The 22927-nt window shown below is 39.9% G+C and overlaps 1 protein-coding gene across 2 annotated transcripts in view; it reads right to left on the minus strand.

Moving 5' to 3' along the window:
• CUNH21orf91 (chromosome unknown C21orf91 homolog) overlaps nucleotides 1-22927 on the minus strand; it is a 63047-nt gene that overhangs the window by 28413 nt on the left and 11707 nt on the right. The window contains exon 1 of one of the 2 annotated variants that reach the window (XM_055313839.1): nucleotides 138-231. The exons of the other annotated variant lie outside the window; for it this stretch is intronic. The gene's annotated coding sequence lies outside the window, so the exon portion shown is untranslated. Of the gene's footprint in view, nucleotides 1-137; nucleotides 232-22927 lie in introns of those variants that run through there. 2 annotated transcript variants of the gene reach the window in all.

Raw genomic sequence — 22927 nt, forward strand, 5'->3', positions numbered from 1 at the left:
GCGCCCGCCGCTCGGGATGCCCGGACCCGGGACCGCGTCTGCGTCCGTCGGGGCGCCCCGCGCGGAGCCGGGCGAAGGGCCACGGGGCTCGGGGCGGCGGCGCGGGCGGGCCGGGGACCGGGGCGCGAGGGCTTTACCGTCGGCTCCGCGCGCCGCAGCAGCCGTTCCGCGCGCCTCGGGCTCCTCCACTATTGTTTCCGGCAGCAGCGGGGGCGGCCGCGGCCGAGGCGAGGCGAGGCGAGGCGAGGCGAGGCGAGGCGAGGCGGCAGCCCGCGCCTGGCCCCGCCCCTCCCGCCGGCGCCATCCCGCCGAGGCTGCGGGGGGGAGGCGCGGGGAGGCGCAGAGCTGCGCGCGGGCCCGGCGGCCGGGGCTCCCCCCGTCGCCGCCCGCACCCGCGCCGCGGCCTCGGCTGGGACCTCCTCGGGATTCGGCGCCTCCCGGCCTGACCTCTTACGATTCTCTGCAACGTGGCAGCCCGCGCGCCCCCCCCCCCGCGAGGCAAGTCGATGGAGGAGTCCGTGGCCACCTCCCCCTGGAGCGTAGTGGAAACTACTGCCCCCGGGTGGGGGCCGCAGGGGGCGGGGGCAGAAAGGTGACGAAGCGGTGGGAGAAGGGGACGGAGACGCGTGGGTAGGATTTTCTTTGAAATCGGTAGCCCTGAAGCAGTAGCATCACTGGACGTCGAGTTAGGCTCCAGCTGAAATATATCAATAAGGGAAAAGTTCCTTTTTCAGGTTTCATAATTTAGGGACAATTTTGAAAACAGGAGCTGACTTTTTAGACGGGGCTCCCCTCCCCTATAATATGGTCCGGTCCTTGCTTGCCCGCAGGGATAATCCCAGATACCCCCCCCGCCCCCGCCCCCGCCCCCGCCCCTGCATCCCCCGCTTTTATTTTTAGGTCCCGCCCGGTTCTCAAAGTCTGTGGTACTTATGGCCCACTTGGCCTGACAAGTTCAGCCATCCTTTTTTTTTTTTTTTTTTTTAAGGTTATAGTTCATGCAATACTTTCACTTACGTTTTCTGTTGGAGTCATCACGACCGCCTAGAGGGGAGAAACAGGAACTATTCTCTCCTTTTGCAGCCTGGGAATGACTCACTCGGATTGTAGTTGAATAGAAACAACTGGGACTTGAACCCAAGGCTGCTGATGTGAAATCACTGTTATTTTCTTTTTTTTTTTTTAATTTTTATTTATTTATGATAGTCACACAGAATGAGAGATAGAGAGGCAGAGACACAGGCAGAGGGAGAAGCAGGCTCCATGCACCGGGAGCCCGACGTGGGACTCGATCCCGTATCTCCAGGATCGCGCCCTGGGCCAAAGGCAGGCGCCAAACCGCCGCGCCACCCAGGGATCCCCCACTGTTATTTTCAAGAGCATCCTAAGCACCTGGTACTGGTTACATCCACTAGTAGGAAGCGGGCTGGGTTGTCAGTGTGCATGTGGCTGATGGTAGGAATGGTCTGGGGAATTTCTAGACCAGATTGTCACCGGGATACGAACCGTTGATGCCTCAGAAAAGTGATCCAGGTTCTTGCTACTTAAAGTGCAGTAGATGAACCAGCAACAGCATCATCCCCTGGTGTTGTGTTACGAATGCAGAAGCTCAGCTCTTACACGAGACTTCCTGAGTCAAAACTTGCGTTTAAACAAGATCTTTAGGGGATTCCTATGCACACTGAAGTTTGAGAAGCATTAATTGGAATAGAATAGTCTGCATTTGTGTCTGTTTGAATTTCTCAGTCTAGATAAGTATAACTAAAATGTCTTGCATCATGGATTCTACACATCGTTTCAATAAAATGCTCTGTAAAATCACTCATGCTTTCCTTGTAGTAAAAACAAATTCTTTTCAATTCTCAGAGTTTTCTCTTTTTCTGTGGCATTTTGCCCTGTTAACTCTCCTTAAAACTCCCGACCCTTGTTGTTATTGTTGTTTTGCAAGTCAACAAATCCAGTCCTGATTTACAGAAATAAGATTTTTACATTTCAAAAGTATAATCGGTGAATTTTGACGAATGTATAAACTGTGTAACAACCACCCCAGTCATTTTATTGAGCATTTCCACAATCCGAAAATTCCCTTATGGCTCTCTGCAGTCACCCCCCCCCCACCATCTAATTTATATCACTAAAGGCAAGTTTTGCTTTCCCTAGTACTTTTTATACATGGAATTAAGTGGTATGTATTCTTTTGTGATTGACTGCTTTCATTCAGCATGTTTATGAGATTCATGGTGATGTTTTGCAGTAGTTCCTTTTTATTATTGAGTAATATTGCACAATTTGTTACTCCCATGTGTTGTTTCTAGTTTTGGGACTATTATTGTAAAGCTGTTATGAATATTCATTTATAAGTCTTTTTGTGTACTCATGTTTTCTTTCTTGCGGGTAAATATCTAGGAATGGAATTGCATATTGCATGCATATGGTAAGTGCATGTTCACTTTTAAAAGAAATTGCCAAAATGCTTTCCCAAGCAGTTATACCATTTTATGCAGTTAGTACTGTTATATCTTCTTGATGAATTAACCCTTTTGTCACTATGCAATTTTTCTTTTTATCTCTGGTAATAGGTCTTCTGAAATCTACTTTCTCTGATATTAATATAGCCACACCTGCTTTCTCATGATGAGTGTTGCCACGTGTATCTTTTCTTCTCTATTTATTTTCACCTCCCCTGTCTTTTAATTGTATCTTGCTTTTTAATTCAGTCTGACAATCTCTGTCTTTTAATTGGTGTGTTCGGTCCATTTATGTTTAATGTAATTATTGATATATTGGGTTAAGTCTACCATTTTGCTATTTGTTTTCTATTTGTCCTATATGCTCTTTGTTCCTTTTACCTTTCTGCAGGGCTTCTTTAGATTAGTTGAGGTTTTTGTTTTGTTATTCTGTTTAGTATTTTGTCTCCTCATTTTATCTCCTCTATTAGCTATATTTTATGTATGTATGGATGGATATATTTATGTATTTGGGGACTGGAAAACATCTACAGTTTAGTAGATTCATCTTTGACTTGTCACAATCTACCTGAAGTAAAATTATGCCACTTTATGTAAAATGTAAAAGGCTTACAAATACATTGTTTTTTTCTTAATAAGCTGTGTTTTAAATAAATTGAATAAGAGAATAAAATAACTTTTATATTTACCCACATATTTACTAATTTCAGTGTTCTTCATTCTTTTGGTTATATCCCATTACATTTTACTACTATCATTTTCTTTTACCCAGAGAACTACCTTTATCATTTTTTTAAAGATTTATTTATTTATTTATGATAGACATAGAGAGAGAGAGAGAGAGAGAGAGAGAGAGAGGCGCAGAGACACAGGAGGAGTGAGAAGCAGGCTCATGCAAGGAGCCCAACGCGGGACTCGATCCCGGGACTCCAGGATTGCGCCCTGGGCCAAAGGCAGGCGCTAAACCGCTGAGCCACCCAGGGATCCCCATGCTACCTTTATCATCTTTTGTAGTGTTGCTTTGTTGGTAACAATTTCTTTCATCTCTCATTTGTCTGGGAATGTTTTTATTTTACCTCAGTTTTGAAGGAATCATTATGTATATATAGAATTCTAGGAAGATAGATTATTGTTCTTCAGCCTTTTAAAGATGTTCTGTGTTCCCTAGCATTGTATTGTTTCTTATGAGAAGTCAGCAGTACTTCTTAATTTTTGTGTGTATACTGTGTTCCCTGCCACTTTGCCCTGTCTGCTTAAAATTTTTTCTTGATTGCCTCAGTCACTTTGATTATGATATGTCTTGATTGGGTTTCTTGTGTTTATCCTGCATGAGGCTTCTTTAATATGGGATTGATATTTTTTAGCAAAAGTAGAAAAAGAATTGTTTAACCTTCTGTATTTTGGGATTGCAATTATGTATATGTTAGATTGATTGGTATTATCCCAGAGATCACTAAGGCTCTGGTTATTTTATTCATCAACATTTTCTCTCTGTACTTCTGTTTTTACAGTTTCTTTTGACAAATCTCCAGGTTTACTGGCTGATTTTTCTTCAGGTCTAACTTATGCTTATCCAGTGAAAATTTCATTTCAGATAATGCATTTTCAACAACAACAACAACAACAACAAAAATACTGTTTAGTTCTCTCTGTTTAGTTTACACTTATTTCCTCAATGTCTTTATGTTTTTTTCTTTAAAACATTGGTTATATTTTTAATAACTTTTAAAATCCTTATTTCCTAGTTTTATTGTTTCTGTCACTGCTGCTTATTTATATTATATTTTGGGGGCAGCTGGCTGGCTCATTCAGAAGATCATTTGACTCTTGATTATAGAGTAGTGAATTTGAGCCCCACCTTGAATGTAGAGATTACTAAAAAATAAAATAAAATGAAAAAATATATATTAACATATTTCTCCCCCTCCTGGATGTAAGTTATATTTTCCTGCATATATCTGGAATGCCTTAATTGGATGCTGAACATTGTGAATGGGACATTGTTGAGTGCAGTAGGTAGAATGGCTACCCAAAGATGTACACACCCTAATCCTTGCAGCCTATGAATACATATGTAACATAGTAAAAGGGATTTTGCAGATATAATTAAGGTTACAGAATTGAGGATGGGGAGATTATCCCAGATTATTGGGGTAAACCCAGTCTAATCACATGAGCCCTTAAAAGCAAAGAACTTTCCCCAACTAAAGTCAGAGAGATATAGCAGATGGAGAAATGAAAGTGATTGGAAGTATGGGAAGGACTTTAGCCACTCTTGATCTAGGAGCAGAGACTGGATTTCAGCTGATAGCCAGCAAGAAAATGGGGACTTCAGTCCTAAAACTGCAAGGAACTGAATTCAGCTAACAAACTGAAAGGGTTTAGAAGTTTATTCCAAAACCCTGCTGACACCTTGATTTCAGCCTTGTGAGATTCTAGACAGAACACTCAACTGCATTATACTACCTGGATTTTTTACCTACAGAACAATGAGATAATAAGTGGGTACAGTTCTAAGCCATTAAATTTATGTTAATTTGTTGTGGCAGTATTATAAAACTAGTACATTGGATATCTGGAATTTTAAAGATTGTTGGGCTTTGTTTTGAGAGGCTGGTTACTCTAATAGTGGATCAGCTTGATCGTTTGAGGCTTGTTTTTAAACTTTGTGAGGGTCCAGATTGTCCTTTTGTTTTAAGGATTTTCTAGTCCTTTCCTAAAGAATTTGGCATAGACTTTCTATTCTATGTCATGGGTCTTCATCAAGTTTCTATACCCTAATTGGATAAAACTCAAATGACTCCTTTGCTCTGTGAGTTCCAGTAGTCGTTCGGATTATAGTTTCCCAGTATTTTTTTTTTCCCCTCTGGTAGTTAATTTTTGTCCAGTGTCTTGGAGCCTCACCTTACACATGTACAGCTTAGCATTCAGTAAATTTAAAGGGTATTCTGAAATTCTTTCTGTGTAGTTCTTCCTTTCTAGCATTGCTTATTGCAAATTCCAGACATCTCCTACTCCACAAACTCAATCTTTGTCTACCTTGCTTTGCATCTCCCCATGTTGACCATGGTCCAGAGCTACCTCCACGCATAAAATTGGGGCAATTGTAGGGTTCATTTAACTTTTTTTATTTTCTATTTGTGGTCACATTTTTGTTTTCCTGTGTATCAGTGTTTAAAAATAGAGATTTCTGTATTTCCCCCAGTTTTCTTTTACAGCTATTCTGGTATTCCTTACTCTATCCTGGCTACATTCCCTTATTTTGTCAGTGGATCCTTCTTTTGCCAAACAAGAGCTTCTTCACAGGATCTCTTTGCTTCCCATCTATGTTTTTCAGTTCACCCTTCACAGTCCATTCTGAAGTAAACATAGATGAAATACTCTTCCCAAAAACTTGTCATGACTTCCTGACTTTCTCATAACAGTAGTACATAAATCTATTTAGCATTTAGCTGGTTATAGTGGGCTTCCCAGTTTACCATCTCATTTGAATAAAATCTGACTTATTTACTTGGATAGTCAAGGATTTTATCTTTAACTGCAATCCTTTTTTTTTTAGATTTTATTTATTTATTCATGAAAGACACATAGAGAGAGGCAGAGACACAGGCAGAAGGAGAAGCAGGCTCCCTGCAGAGAGCCTGATGTGGGACTTGAGCCCAGGACCCCGGGGATCACGCCCTGAGCAGAAGGCAAGACGCTCAACCACTGAGCCACCCAGGTGCCCTAACTGCAATCCTTTCATCTGGTAACTCAATAGAGTGTGCAAAAATGTGTTATAATCTGTTAGGTAATATAGAAAGACCAGGTGAATAACTGAAACAGATATTACCTTGACTTCAGGTTATAGCACTTAGGAATTCTTTCAAATACAAGTAACAGAAAACCTGATTAACAGCATCTGAATCAAGTAAGGTTTTATTTGTTTCACAGAACAAAATCAGAGGAACCAACTGCTGGCAGTTGTTCATTGACTGATTGTTGTCAAGACTATCCTGTCTGCAACTATTCTGGCTTTCCTCTGAAGGGTGCAGAATGGCTGCCCTACGATTAGGTAACATATTTGCTAACAGCAAGAAGACAGTGATGGAAGAGGTAGGAGAATTTGGAGGGGAACCTGCCTCTTTCATTTTTGCAAGAAAGAAAAAGCTTTCCTGAGAAACCCTGGCAGATTTCTGGTTATGTCTGATCACTGGAACTTATATGACAACAATGGATTCCAGGAAAGTGAGTATTTAGATTTTTCAGCCTCAGTGACAGAAGGCAATGAGGAAAGATGAATAAACCAAATATGACTGCTAGAGAGTTTACATACTTTTCTAAAAATTGCTTTTATATGTGGGACGATGAAAATAATCCTTACTTATCATTCAAATGGATGTCTGTTACAAAAAAATTCTCTTATCTTGGGCAGCCCGGGTGGCTCAGCAGTTTAGTGCCGCCTTCAGCCCAAAGCCTGATCCTGGAGCCCTGGGATCAAGTCCCATGTCAGGCTCCCCGCAGGGAGCCTGCTTCTCTCTCCGCCTGTATCTCTACCTCTGTGTGTCTCTCATGAGTAAATAAATAAAAACTTAAAAAAAATTTCTTATCTTCTCATGTTTCTGAATCCCCACAACTCTTATTCATGCCATTACTATTTTTGGTATTTTTTCAGACATTGTTCCATATCAAAATGATTTTGATTCAGTATACTTAGTATAGAATTCAGTATACTTAGTATACCTACCCAGTCATCTCTCACCCTCTGTGCTTCTCTTCACATGTTATTTCTTTCTCAGCTGTTAGAGATGTGCTTCATCAATTTAGCCTGGAAGATGGGTGCATGCTGCCAATGGCTTAGAGCCCTTTAATACCATGACTCCGAAGGTACCAGAAATTCAAGATATATGCATGATTTATTACATTATTATTTCCACTTCTTCATACATTCTACCATGTGACCTTATAATTCACTACATTGGACAGAATATATTTTTCCACTCCAATGGAATGTTAACAAACATGACATAGCAGAGACCTTAAATGTGCATCTCTGGTCTGGCTGGGCTTCTTGTGCCTCTGCCACATGTCACAAGAATTTCACTAAGATGATTGCTGGTCCAGACCAGGGCTTAATCTGCAGCCCAAAGCTAGGTAGTCCCAGTGACCCATAGACCCAGGGTAGATGTTTGTTGCTGTCAGCACTGAGTTGTGGTTTTGTTTTGTTATATAGCATATTGCAGTGATAGCTGTTAATACAGTGGGATTCTAAATGGCCAAATTTAACTCACATGCTCATTCCCAAATTAGTTACGGCGGCTAGTAATTTAATTGGCCAGGTTTAGATTACATTCCACCTCTCTCCTCCCTTATATCCCCCCAAAGAACTGAGTGGGCTCAGGAATGGGGCTATAGGTGTTAAAATTTGATTCTATGATATGAGAGAATGGTTACTCCAAAAGAAAGTGGTTGCTGTTCTCAGAAGAGGAGAGTTGATTTGAAAACATTATGAACAGGCAAAAACTATCATAACCCACCCTGGTGCTCTATACTTTAGTCTTCACTGCTAAATTTTAAGCTGGTCATGTGCAGGAATTGTGCCTTACTCATATTTACTTCAGCACTTAAAGTATCTTAGCAAATGTCTTATATGAGTTAAGATTAGGTTTCACCCCAAGTAGCATAAAAACCCTAACAGGGGTTCCTTGGTGGCTCAGTGGTTGAGTGTCTGCTTTTGGCTCAGGTTGTGATCCAGGGGTCCTGGGATGGAGTCCCACGTCGGGCTCCCCAGAGACGGCCTGCTTCTCCCTCTGCCTATGTCTCTTCCTCTCCCTGTGTGTCTCTAATAAATAAATAAATCTTAAACAAAAAAAAAAAACCCAGCCAAACAACAGTGACTTTAAAAGATAGGACTTTTTTCTTTTACATTAAAGTCTAGAGGTGGGCTGCTCAGAGCAGGTGTGGTGGCTCAGATTCATCAAGTCCTCAGGCATTCATGCAACTTCCAACTTTCTTCTTGGTCATTCCTAGGAGGTGAGTCTCATCTTTGTGCGCAGGTTCTTTCATTGGAACCACGTTCTAAGCAGCAGGGTGGAGGAAGGTGAGAGGGCAGAGCAAGAATACACACCAGTTGTTTTCTAGAAACATCTCTCAGAAGTTGTCACATAACATTTCTAGTTACCTCTCACCCTTATGGCGGGAAGAGCCTAGCTGAAAGGGAAACTTGAAGATCAGGTCTTTCTTCCAGCATCTCTGTGTGTGCCCAGCTAAAATCCAGGGCTTCTAAAAGAGGGAGCAGGAATATTGGAGTGGGCAACAAGCAATCTCTGCTACAGTGCTCAATAAAATATTTGTTCTCTGATAGTGTGAGTGGATGAATCACATATTAAAGATTAAAATTGGTTAATAAACACTGAAGAGTAAATTTTCATCCTTAGATGCAATCAATGCAGGCTTAAAATATTTGAGGTTAACATGTCTATTTAAACTATTTCATTTTTAGGAAGCAAGAAAGCAAAAGTTGATGATTTGCTTTAGAATTCTTTTTGCTTTGTGCTCAACTTGTATGGTGTGGCAGGCTTATTTCAGTTTTGTTGATCCATTTTCTAAAAGCCTAATCCTTATAGTATTCCAGACAAAATCTAGTGCTGCTCTATTAGAATCTTTAACTCTAAAGAAAATGTCTCTCTTAAAATTATGTCTTCTCTTAAGCTTAGGCAAGCATCCCTTTGAAAGTTTGGGATACAAATATTTGCATTAAAGGGATTTACCACCTATAGTTTCAGTAATGCTGACATTATGGGTTAGCTGCCTGCTGATCCATTGTCCTGTTGTGCAAGCAGAACAAACCAAACCTATTTTCCAGTCTGTGGATAAATTCACTGTTGGCATTGCTGGGAGGAAGTTGGGAGTTAACTACCAAGCTATTGATTTTTTTTTCACTGTGGGCCAAATCCAGTCTTTAGTAATGTACACAGTTCCCACTGTTAAATTCAAGGTGATAAAAGGAAAGTTGGGGATTGATGTCTGAAGTTAGAGAAGAGTCTGTTTCATAAAATTTTATTAGAGGTTTATTTTTATATTTCATTGTATAAATATCAGATGACTGAGTGTGAAATACTCAAGCTAGCAATTGAAATCCAGATATATTTCTGAGTTAACTATTGGTGTGACTATTGAGTTAGATATAAAATTTAAAATTTCAGAATTTTTTTAAAAAAACTTTTTAAAAATTTTTATTTATTTTATGATAGTCACACACACAGAGAGAGAGAGGCAGAGACATAGGCAGAGGGAGAAGCAGGCTCCATGCACTGGGAGCCCGATGTGGGATTCGATCCGGGGTCTCCAGGATCGCGCCCTGGGCCAAAGGCAGGCACCAAACCGCTGCGCCACCCAGGGATCCCTAAAATTTCAGAATTTTACACTAAATTTTCATGTTTTTAAAAAAGATTTTATTTATTTATTTATTCATAAGGGATACACAGAAGCAGAGACATAGGTAGAGAGAGAGCAGGCTCCTTGCAAGGAGCCTGATGTGGGACTTGATTCCAGGACTCCAGGATCACACCCTGAGCTGAAAGACAGACACTCAACTGCTGAACCACATAGGTGTCTCCATAATTTTCTTTAATTCCAAAAGATTTGTTGATGAGAGATGATAGCAATAAGGGTAAGTGAGAAAGAATACAACTTTTTGTGTTTTGAATTTCTGTTAAATGTGGTACTTTTTCATAAAAGTTTAAACATTTTATTTTATTTATTTTTTAAACATTATATTTATTAGGAAGAGAAAGAGTGCACACGCACGGGGAGGGGTGGAGGGAGAAGCAGACTCCCTGCTGAGCAGGGAGCCTGGTACAGGGCTGGATTTCAGGACCCTGAGATCATGACCTGAGCCGAAGACACTTTTCTGACTGAGCCACCCATGTGCCCAACTAATTAAACATTTAAAATATTTTTTTCAATCAATCATTAATTGAACACATTTTTATTAAATGCTCATTATATGTGAGATATTATGCCAGGTATTAATTATACAGTAGAAAGCAAAACAGTCTCTTCTCCTGAGATATTTGTTACCTGGTGGAAGAGACAGGCATTAAGTGATTGCTTTTGGAATAGAGTTTTTAATGGCATTGAAATACATTTGCGTTTTAATTGCTGTTAGAGGGTAAAGATGTCTGAGTACTACATTGGCAAATAATGTTTGTCTGTTTTTTCTTCCATTATTCTATATCTTACATGTTTAGTAATGATTCATTTATCTATAATCTGTAGGAAGTGAGGTGTTCCACCATAGTTTTTTTTTCCCCAAATAACTGATAGGTAATGGTTTCAAAACTTAAGAAGTTTTAGCTATTTTGAAAGAAAGCTACAATAGCCTGAATGTTTATGTCCTCCCAAAATTTACGTGCTGAATCCTAACCACCAATATGATCATATTAGGAGGAGAAGTGTGAGGTGAGGTGAGGTGAAGTGAAGCCTCATGAACCAAGCATCAGTGTCCTTATAAAAGAGATCCTAGAGTGCTCTCTTCCCCTTCTGCTACACAAGGACAAAGCAAAAAGATGTGTATGAACTGGGAAGTGGGCTCTAACCAGACACCGAATCTACCAGCACCTTCATCTTAGCTTCCAACCTCCAGAACCATGAAAAATAAGTTTGGGTTGTTTATAACCCACCTATTTAGTATGCTGTGATAGTATCCCAAACTAAGACAAAAGGTTTCTGAAGTGAATTATATTCTTTTTTGCCATCTTAAAATATACAGAAGATAATTTCTGCGTTAGCCAGGGAGTTAAATTTCTGTGTCAGAGTACACTAAGCTGTTGTAAAAATAGACTTAGAAAAATCAGTGATTTAAGGAACAAGTAATAGTCAAGGGTGCTCTAGCAGCTCTCTTCCACTCTCTTCCACTCTCTTCGGTGTTGATTCAAGGACCAGATTTTTCCATCTTGTGACTCCTTCATCCTTTAGGATCTTGTCATCAGGTACACGGTCAAGACTTGTTCACCATGTCCGGGTCTCAGCCAGCGGAAAGGGGAACAGTGTGGAAGAGGCACAACTCTACCACAGGCCCCCATCCTGAAAAGGCAGGCGCATACCACATTTACTCCTGCATCGTTGCTGAGAATTTAGTGTCACGGTTGCATCAGTCTGTGAGGGAGACTGGAAGTAACCTAATGTGTGCCTAGGAGTAAGGGGTGGATGACTCCAGGCGGGCTGCTGGGTCCCTCAGCCTGCACCTCTGGCTGTCAGGTTCTGTGTATACCCTTCTCACATGCATCCCTTCTCCAAGCAAGACACACAGAGCATGCTCACCCCTCCCTAAGGGCGACAACGCAGGAGGCCATCCAGCTGCTGTATTTAGCTCCACCCCCATGACTCCTGGGTGCTGTTCTGTCATTTCACTCAGGTCCAGATGTTGCTCAGGCGGACCAGAAAATTAAAACTTCCATTCAGAACAGAGAAGAATGAGAAACAGTGGCCACTGGTTCCTAGTACTGGTGGGGATCAGCAGGGCAGGAGTCTCAGACACCTCTGTTCTGATCATGGATGGGGCCCTCAGTTGGATCCTGTTTCTGCTCTCTGGAAGAGAATTCTTGCCCATTGCTGCCTGTGGCCCCCTGCTCTGGTCCCTGATGAGCTTACTTTGTCTATCATTTTTCTTGGTCACATCCGAAATTGGCATTGGGAATCTGTTCTCCCTGGGGGCTGCATGTAGTTTGCAGGTGGCCGATTGTAGGTTGTTCTAAGCTTCAAAGAGTCACATGGCTCCTTGGTTCTTAGGCTCATAGATTCTTTAACAACACAATTTCCTCGATTTTAGTAAGCTCCTACTTTATTTGCTTCCTATATGTCTATAAGTACAACCCCCAATTTTTTTTCTTTTTTTTAAAGCACTTTTTTTTATGTGGGCCCCACACCCAGTATAGAGCCTAATGCGGGGCTTGAACTCAACACCCTGAGATCTCAATCACCCTTATCTCAATCACTCTGAAATAATGATTAACTGACTGAGCTACACAGGTACCCTCCAAATTTTTCTGAATATATATATATTTTGCACAGTACTTCAGTTTTTGCTTTCCTGCTCTACCTCCAATATGTTCTTTCATTTTGGTGGCAGTTATCTTGAGGCCATTTGAAAAATTAGGCAGGCCTGGAAAGGTAACAATCTGACCTTCTGCCATTTAGGATCCAGAATCAGTCAGTGATTCAGGCCAGGGGCCTTAATCTTTTCTTTTTCACGTTTAAATCATTGTCTCTTTCTCAAATGGCCTTTTATGATCACCCTATTTAAATCTTCCATCCAGTCCCACTCACTTTACACTGATCTTACACAAAAACACCTTATTACTTCCATATATGTATGAAATATGTACATATATGATACATGTCCTATTGTCATTTTTATTGTTTATTGTCTATTTTCCTCCTCTGTAATGTAAATTTCATGAGGTTTGGAAGTTGTATTTTTTTCTATGATGTATTTCAGGGACGGAGAATAGTGTCTCTTTGCCACATAGTAGGTGCTCAACAAATATTTGTTCAATGAGTGAATGAATGAATGGATGATTTGAGAGTATTCAAACTTTTTAAGATATTCCATATATCATGCTGTTAGTGAGCTCTGCAAATACTGGAGATTACAGCCATTTCTTCCTCTAACATGTAAACAGAATTGTCATTTTGTTGATTTAGTAGAGTAGGGCAGGGAGGACGCATCTTTGTTCTCTGTTCTCTAGCCATAGAGATTCTATGCCAGTTGTGGAAATTCCATTCTTCTTTGTTCGGTCCTAACAATAGACAAGTGACCCAGTCTTGGCTTAGTGAGAGGTAAGCAAAAGTATGTTAAGATGGAGAACCTCTGGAAAGAAAAAAAAATGATTCTTTCCTGCTCACTCTTTCTTTCTGCTTTGGTTGTTTCTTATTCTTGTGATGGTGTGATGTTGAGGCTTTAGCCGTCTTGTGACCATGAAGGCAGACATCACTGACATACTGACGTTAGAAGATGGAAAGACAGAAGAGAACCTGGATCCATATGACATAATTGAATGACTTCCTTTTAAAGTGATACAATAAGTATCTATCTTATTTAATCCATTTTTTGTCTGCTATTCTGTTATTTGTTTATCGTAGCTAATAACATCCCGGTAGAGTAACAGTATTTTTAGTAGCCACTCAGACTAATTGGCCACCATACTGCTACTCATTTAACCATTTGTCCATTTGCTCATTAAGTGTATGATATACCAGGCTATATGCAAAACCTAGAGTAAGAAGATTGATAAGATACAGCTCATGCATATCCTCAAGGAATTGACAATAGGGGTACAAAGAGTTATATAAAGAGCCTCCGAGTTATGATTATTCAATTTAAGATTTTTTGTACTTTATGAAGGTATGAAAGAAAAATGGTATTCAGTAGAAGCCATACTTTGAATTCTGAATTTTGATCTTTTCTGGGGCTAGTGATTTGTGGTGCCATACTGTGTCATGACACTGGGCAGTAGCAGTCACTGTGGCTCCTAGTCAGCCATGTTGTTGCCAGGGTAAACAACAGAACAACAGATACACTTAAACCACTTTGTACTCATATAATCATTCTGTTTTTCACTTTCAGTATACTAGTCAATAAATTTCATAAGACACTCTTTGTTATTACTGTAGTATAAAATAAATACAGTGTATTATAAAATACATTTTGTGTTAGATGATTTTGCCCAACTGTAGGGCAATTTAAGTGTTCTGAGTAGTTTAAGGTAGGCCAGGCTAAGCTATGATGTTTGGTAGGTTCGATTTATTCAGTGTATTTTCAGCTTAAGATATTTTTAATTTACACTGAATGGGTTTATAGGGATATAATCCCATTGTGAGTAGAGGATCTGTATGTAGAGCACTGCTATCACAGAGCAAATGTTTATTAATGCTCAAGTTCACTATAAGTAGTAGAATTGGATACTCTCCTGAGTAGACCAACATGGGTAGAGATAGTCTATCCTATCATCTTTGCATGTCCACGTGGATTTTACTCTCAGTCACCATTTGAGGGAGGCTTGCTTTTTTCTATTGCCAAAGAAGGAGTAGCTCCAATGTAGGCAATTTTGGCCATATTATTTATTTATTTCCTTTTTTTTTTTTCTGACATGAACTCATTGGTGGAGAAGATTATAGAGTTAAGGAATCAGATGGAATAGTGGGTATCACTATAGTGGGATAGTTTGCCTCTTTCTCCTCCATGTCCACCAATGGGTCCTTCTTAAACACCCAGGAGAATGGAGCTGACTGTGGTTACAGTGTGTAGTGAGCTTAAGTATGCTGCTTGCTACAGACTATTGGTAAAATTTTCATGTATGCTTATAGAATAATTTAGAATTATGATGTTAGATATTTCAGTTTAATCACTTGGAAAACTATAGTGTTTTGTTTTGTTTTTGTCTACAGAAACAAAACAAAAAAGCTTTGCAGCTTTATCATCTGAAGCTAGCTATCTAGTCATTGATATATTGAACCTTTTTTTTTGCAAAGCCATTCAGTGTGCAAATGATAATGTTAATTGCCAAATGAGGATGTGAGCTCTAAACCTAGAGCTCAGTAAGGAAGTTGACTGTATCCAGATCTTTTTCATAATTAAAGTTCAAATGACAAATGCTTGTATGCTTGGGATGAATCCTAACCTCTCTAAAGTGCATTATATAATATTAGGCTCACTCATACATTTTATGTTAGGCTCATTAAGAGTTTATGTCGGAAAAAAAAAGCTTATATCACAAATGCAAGAAAAGGTAGAAACTCAGGGTAGTACACTGATTTCTGACAGATTTAATAGATTAATATCTATGACCATGGAAACTATTCAGGAGCTACTCTTAGTTTATTTATTTAAAGTTTATGCCAAGTACCTTTTTTTTTTTAAAAGAAAGCTTTATTTACTTATTCATGAGAGAGACACAGAGAGAGGCAGAGACATAGGAAGAGGGAGAAGCAGGGCCCCTGTGGGGAGCTTGGTGTGGGACTCAATCCTGGGACCCTGGGATCATGACCTGAGCCAAAGGCACTGCTGAGCCACCTAGGCATCTCTATACCAAGTACCTTTAAATCTAAGAATCTTTACCTTTTTCTCTCTGCTTTAGACTGTTTTCGGGATTTCCATTCTTTATTCCTGTCTACTCTGGGGTCACTGACTTCTCTAATAGTATTTGATGGTTTTCTTTGTTTGCTTTGTGTTGTGAAGTGTAATAGCCAGCTGTAGTTAGCCAAACGTAGAAGAGAGATTATAGTTTTCATTTGTGATATAGGTAAACTTGTTATTTAAAGAAGAGGAACCATTTATGCATGTACCTGTGAAGAAAATAAAAAATGGAGGATATAAAAAATGTCAGAGGTAGTAAAGCCAGCAACTATGCCTGAGCCAAAGTGTATTTTGATTTTTATAATGCCTTTCATCTAAGGAGGTCAAAGTATTTCATGTATTATTTTATGTTTGTGACACTCCTGCCATCTCTATATTGTGGCATTGAAGAGTGACTGTCCATGGGACAGAAGAAATGGGAATGATTTCATGAACAATGAATTTCCCATAAGCATGAGAGACATATTTATTCCATATATGGTGTCCTGTGTTGTGAACTGAGTTATTGCAGTGCCCACCAGGGTGGTCTCGAAACATTCTGACTCACAAGACTTCCATAGGGTATACCAGGCATCAGATTCATTTAGAGGAAATACGGGCCAGGAAATGAAACTTGCTAGAAGGGCGGCATTTAGCACCACTCTTCAGTAAGACTTCTTGCAGCACTCCTCACACCAATCAAGGAACATAAATTCCCGAGTCCCTGCAAGGGGCCTGCCAGGTTATGAGAATGATCACACTCAGGAAGCCCAAAGCTATGAATTCCCACAAAATATTTATGGTTCATATATAGTTTCTCTCCTGCTAGATGCAATTTGTCATTTTTTATCATAAGAAGTATTGCTTAGTAGTACCACTTCCATTCTACCTTTTTCAGATTTCCAGAGGAACAATGTTCTAAAGTTAACCCAAAGTCAGGTTTGTTCATAAAGGACAAAAGGTTTTGTTAATGCTTTACCCACAGTTATGCAACCTCTTTTGTATTAAGACTAGGTTGGATGCTTAGCAGATATCCATCACTAATCAAGTGATACACTTTCCCTGGTCCTGGAGAAGATGGGGTGGGTTATATTTAATTTTATAGCAAAGGAAATATTTTTCAACTTTGTTATTTTATAAATAAAATCTTCTTATACTCTATTCTGTATTTACAACTATGGGTAGAGATAGAATTAACTTTTGGCACATGCCAATAGCACAGATCTAACGGGAGAACACAGCCCCACTGTTGGGATTCCTATCAAGTTAAAACGTTGTGATCCAGAAGGTAACCACTTCTAGCACATAATATGACTCTCTACTTGCATCTAAAAGAGTACAGGCAAGGACAGATCTTTCCAGGCATACAGGAAATACAGGCACAGCCCAACAGAAATTCTTCCAGTTTAATGTTTTCCAGCAGAATGCTTATGACTTTGTAATACCTAAATGTCATAAAATGTGCATATCTCTCACCTCTGCACATTTAGGACAAATTAATACTCATCCTTCCAAAATGCAGTATGATGTACATTTTTTGAGGTGTGATTTACATGTGGTGAAATGCATACATCTTAAGTGTACAATTCAATAATGAATCAATATGTCCATGTAATCCACACCATTGTCAAGATATAAAGCGTATCTATTACCTTAGAAAATTCCCTTGTACCTCTTCCTGGTCAATCTCTTTTCTTTCCCTCTACCCTCAGGTAACCACTATTCTAATTTCTATCAACATCAATTAATTTTTACCTGTTTTGGATTTCATGTAAATGGTATCATAAAGCAAATAATCTCTTGTGTCTGGCTTCTTTTGTTCACCATGTTTTTGTGCTTCATCTGTATTATTATATGCAGCACTAGTTCAAGTAAATACTTAGAGGAGAATTTCTGTAAGTCATAGAATAGAGGTATGTTTAACATAAGAACCTACCAAGCAAGCAACCAAAGTGCTTGTACTATTTTGCACACTCAGCAGCAATTTATGAGAGATCTGGTTACTTAAAAAAGAGGAATCATTTATGTATGTAGCTGTGAAGAAAATTAAAAATGGGGGGATATCTTTTCTTGAATTAGGTACTGTCAGCCTTTATTTTTAACCATTCTAGTATGTGTCAAGCTTCTGGAAGCAAGACTCACAGGAGCATCTTTGTGACCTTGAGGTAGGTGAAGATTTCTTACAGAAACACTAACCATAAAAGAAACAATTGAATAATTAGGTTCATGAAAATTAAAAGTCTCTGCTCTTTGAAAGACACTTAAAAATGAAAATTAAACTACAGACTGGGGTTGGGGGGAATATTCACACTACATATATTTCACAAAGGACTTGTACTTATATCTCAACAATAAAAATACATACATTGAATAAAAGAAATAAAGTACTTGAATAGACATTTAACAAAGGAAAAATATACAAATACCCCCTAAGTACATAAAAAGATGCAACACCATTAGTTATAAGTGAAATGAAAAATCAAAAAAATGTTTTCAATAAAACAATGTATGGGTGTGTTTGCATTATTTCAGCTACTACATCAGAGTCACATGTTGATATTTGGAAAAGCTTTTGAGTCTTCAGATAGGAGATATTCAGTATATTGCTATATACCAAATAACTGGTTATTAGCTATATTAATTTGTCGGTTACCAGGAAGTAATGTTTTAAGCATTTTACATCCTAACATGGTAGCTTGTAATCTAGTTAGGGGTGTTTTACTGAATTTTAGGAAATAAGCTGTGAGTTTGTGGTTGACATATGCCATTCTGCAATCTTTTCTTATGTAAAATCATAGTAAGTAGGTTCTCAGTATTTTTGTACATTTAAAAACAGATTGTTGAAGTTGGGAAGATGACTATATTTATTAATTGGGTTCTACATTTAAGGAATAAGGGAAAGAATTAAAGAATACACTTTTATTTAAAAGTTTAACTGTTTCTTAAAACAATGTAATGACCATTTTAAAAGTTAATATTTATGTTTTTCAAAACTAATATTACTAAATGATCTAATAACTTGTTTCTGAGTGTAATAGATAATATTGAGCTCCTCTCTCCTACAGACTTCCTTCTTTCTCCTTTTTGTGTTCTTTCCCTGATCTCCGTATTTTTAAAAAGATTTATTTATTTATTATTTTAGAGAGAGAGCACGTGGAAGGGAGAGGCGGAGGCAGATAGAGAGAATCTCAAGCAGACACCCCCCACCCCACTGAGTGTGTAGGCCCATACAGGGCTCAATCCCACAACCCTAGGATCATGCACGACATGAACCAAAATCAAGAGTTGAGTGCTCAGGATCCCTGGGTGGCACAGTGGTTTGGCGCCTGCCTTTGGCCCAGGGCACGATCCTGGAGACACGGGATTGAATCCCACATCGGGCTCCTGGTGCATGGAGCCTACTTCTCCCACTGCCTGTGTTTCTGCCTCTCTCTCTCTCTGTGACTATCATAAATAAATAAAAATTAAAAAAAAAAAGAGTTGAGTGCTCAACCAACTGAGCCACTCAGGCCCCCCCAAACTCTATATTAAAATGGCCACAATATAAAATACAAAATAAACAGATGAAGAGGGTGTCTTTGTCTTTCTTGCTCTAAACTAGAACACGAACTAAGTTTACCTAAATATTATCATCATCATCAAAAGCCCTTTAAAAGAAAAAGTGTTTTTGTAACAATTCTAGAAGTTCTGTCCAAGCCCTCCCCAGAACAAAAGATCTTGGAAACATCAGATTTTCTATATTAACAATTCAAAGTGATAGGTCAATTTTATGAGGCTGTCAGGATCCTGCAAGTGGCGAGGCTTCTAATTTACTTCTAGAGCGGGTCTTTCAACCTTATCATTATTGACATTTTTGACTGTTGACTGTTACTGCTGGGGACTGTGTGTACATTATAGGGTGTTTAACAGCATCTCTGGCTTCTACCAGAGGAGGTGCCAGTAGCATCACCTTCAGTTGTGACAACCTAAACCATCTCCAGACATTGCCAACTTTCCATGAAGAGCAACCCTATAGCCCCAACAACCAGCTGCTTCTCTCCACTTTCTCCACTGAGAGCTACTGCTCTAGTGTTTATTTCAACTATCTGGCCAATTTCAATATCTAACACACCTTCTGGGAGTCCTCTAGACTTTAAGTGACCCAAGAATGGATAGGAAATCTTTGGAATGCTCTGTACTGAAGAATATCATTTGGCAACCTTTATCACCTTAGTGACTTGTATCCAGCATTAAATTAGAATCAGAACATGCTGTTGGAGAGGATGTGGAGAAAGGGGGAACCCTCTTGCACTGTTGGTGGGAATGTGAACTGGTGCAGCCACTCTGGAAAACTGGGGGGGGGGGTCCTCAAAGAGTTAAAAATAGATCTGCCCTATGACCCAGCAATTGCACCGTTGGGGATTTACCCCAAAGATACAGATGCAGTGAAACGCCGGGACACCTGCACCCCGATGTTTATAGCAGCCGTGTCCACAATAGCCAAACTGTGGAAGGAGCCTCGGTGTCCATCGAAAGATGAATGGATAAAAAAGATGTGGTTTATGTATACAATGGAATATTACTCAGCCATTAGAAATGACAAATACCCACCATTTGCCTTCGACGTGGATGGACCTGGAGGGTATTATGCTGAGTGAAATGAGTCGATCGGAGAAGGACAAACATTATATGGTCTCATTCATTTGGGGAATATAAAAAATAGTGAAAGGGAATAAAGGGGAAAGGAGAAAAAAAATGAGTGGAAATATCAGAGAGGGAGACAGAACATGAAAGACTCCTAACTCTGGGAAACGAACTAGGGTGGTGGAAGGGGAGGTGGGCAGGGGGTGGGGGTGACTGGGTGACGGGCACTGAGGTGGGCACTTGTCGGGATGAGCACGGGTGTTATTCTATATGTTGGCAAATTGAACACCAATAAAAAATAAATTTATATATATATATAAAAAGATTCAGAACATGCCTCAGAGAGAAGGCCAGGCATGAGGAAAATAACAATTCACTTTGTTACTTTCAACTTAGTGTTGAACCTTTCAGTCAATGATTTATTATTATTTTTAAATAAAATATATTGTAGTTCCCCAAAGAGAATTCTTAAACCTCTTAAGAATGCAGTAAACACCCTTATGCCTACGGTAAATATAATTTTCAGAAGCCCTAAAGTTATACAAGCAAAACAAGTAACATTTTATTTTCTTACAATTGAACTTAGTTTCTACCATATGCTCCATTTTTCCTGATGCTATAAAACTATACGCTGGCATTTCTAGGTGAAGTTAGTCTTTGTCACTCTCTTCCAGTCACTTCAAGTTTAAAATCATTTAATTTCTGGAGCTTACTTTTTCTTCATCTTCAGGGTTACACTCCTGTTCCAAGGTTTATTTATGATGACAGAATGGAAGTTTGGGAAAGGGGGTCAGGGAGGGACAGTGTCTGCTTTCTAGTGGTCATGGTGTTTGGCGCTCTTCCAAAGGCTACCTTGTGAAATCTCTGCAATTATAAAGCCTCAGTTGCGTGATTCACACGGCCTTTGGGTTACAAATTCAAGCCCCTTTGGCCCTTGGCCATCTCCTTTAACTAACATCTGAGCCCTGCTTGGGGAAGTGGGGCAAGTGTATTTGTCCACCTCTCACTGATGAGCTTAAGGTAGAATCAGAGCTATTGTCAGAGCCTCTTTGTTCCCTGATCTCACCCCCAGCCATGTCTAATTGTTGGCCTGATGTCATTTTGGTGCAGAGAGACCCACACTACCATTTATTCCCTGATGCAAGGGTACCAACTGATGCAATAGATCTAGAACACCATACTTTTCTCCTATCTTCTCTCCCCCTAGGCTGCACATCTGGGAAGGAGGGTCATATTCAAATCCTCCCTGTATATTCAGCCAGAGTGGAGAAAGGGGAGGGAGTCAGAGATTTCCCAGGGAAGATGATGAGTTATTCATGTAGAAAAGAATAAAGATGTGTATCAAGCATGATTTTCAACATCAGTAAAGCAATTGAGGTATGAAATATCATGGTACATGTAATTGCATTTGTTTTTTGTTTTGATGATCTAGCACCTGAATACACTTCCTACACTGGGGAATTTTTTATTTAATTAAACAGAACCATATCCAATTGTGGAGGCTGGAGGTATCAACGTGAAGCCATGGGCACATAACTTAGGCTCCTTCAATTAGATGTGTTTTCTCTAGGCTTTGAATGGAGGGTAGTCATACCAAAAAGTACTGATGACCCAGAATCCACTCTGGTAGGCCTGGCAGTGGTGGTAGTAGCTGCATGCATTTTCCAGGGGTACTAGTGGCAGTGCCTATGTCCAGCAGTACAAGCTGCAGTTTCTAGGTCTGGAGGAAGAGGTGATAGAATTTGTATTGACTTGGGGATCCCTGGGTGGCTCAGTGGTTTGGCGCCTGCCATTGGCCCTGGGCGCGATCCTGGAGTCCCGGGATCGAGTCCCGCGTCGGGCTCCTGGCATGGAGCTTGCTTCTCCCTCTGCCTGAGTCTCTGCCTCTCTCTCTCTCTCTCTCTCTCTCTCTCTCTCTATGTCTAGGATGAATAAAAAAAGAAAAAAAAAAGGATTTCTACTGACCCAATTCTGTGGCTTCCATTTTATATTATTTAGATATTTAGTTATATAACCAACTACCTCAAAACTAAGTGACAAGTAACAGAGACTTCTCCCTCTTCTTCTTTTCTTCTTCTTCTTCTTCTTCTTCTTCTTCTTCTTCTTCTTCTTCTTCTTCTTCTTCTTCTTCTTCTTTCTTCTTCTTCCTTCTTCCTTCTTCTTTTTCTTCCAAAAGATTTTGTTTACTTATTCGTGAGATACACACAGAGAGAGACAGAGGGAGAAGCAGGCTCCTGGTGGGGAGTCTACATGGGACTTGATCCCAGGACCCCAGGATCATGCCCTGAGCTGAAGGCAGATGCTCGACCACTGAGCAACCCAAGTGCCCCCAGAGACTCTCTTCTTGACTAAACTTTAAGCAGGCTCTTCTAAGTTCTCTTCAACTAGGCCTCTGCTTTGGCCTATAAAAACAGCAGACTCAGGGCAGATGATTTTGTCTACTTCCTCTCCCTTGCCACCATGTGCACTAAAAGGCTTGAACAAACACTAACACATTTCTAACTCAAGGCCACATCCCTAGGATGACCCTTGCTCTATTGGTGCCTACCTGAGATGTCAAGACTGCCGGAAGAATTGCTGTTTGTTCGATACCAAACCTAGTAATAAATAAATAGATCTCTGAATTGCCTCTCATAAAACAATTACTTTAGAAAGCTTGCTATTGTAAATCCTTTCTTCTCCACCTTTGAGAAGTAGCTCTTCCACTACCCAGAACTGTTTTCTCTGATCAGAGACTCAT

The sequence above is a fragment of the Nyctereutes procyonoides genome, unplaced genomic scaffold, assembly GCF_905146905.1.
Source record: "Nyctereutes procyonoides isolate TBG_1078 unplaced genomic scaffold, NYPRO_anot_genome, whole genome shotgun sequence".
Taxonomy (NCBI): Eukaryota; Metazoa; Chordata; class Mammalia; order Carnivora; family Canidae; genus Nyctereutes; species Nyctereutes procyonoides.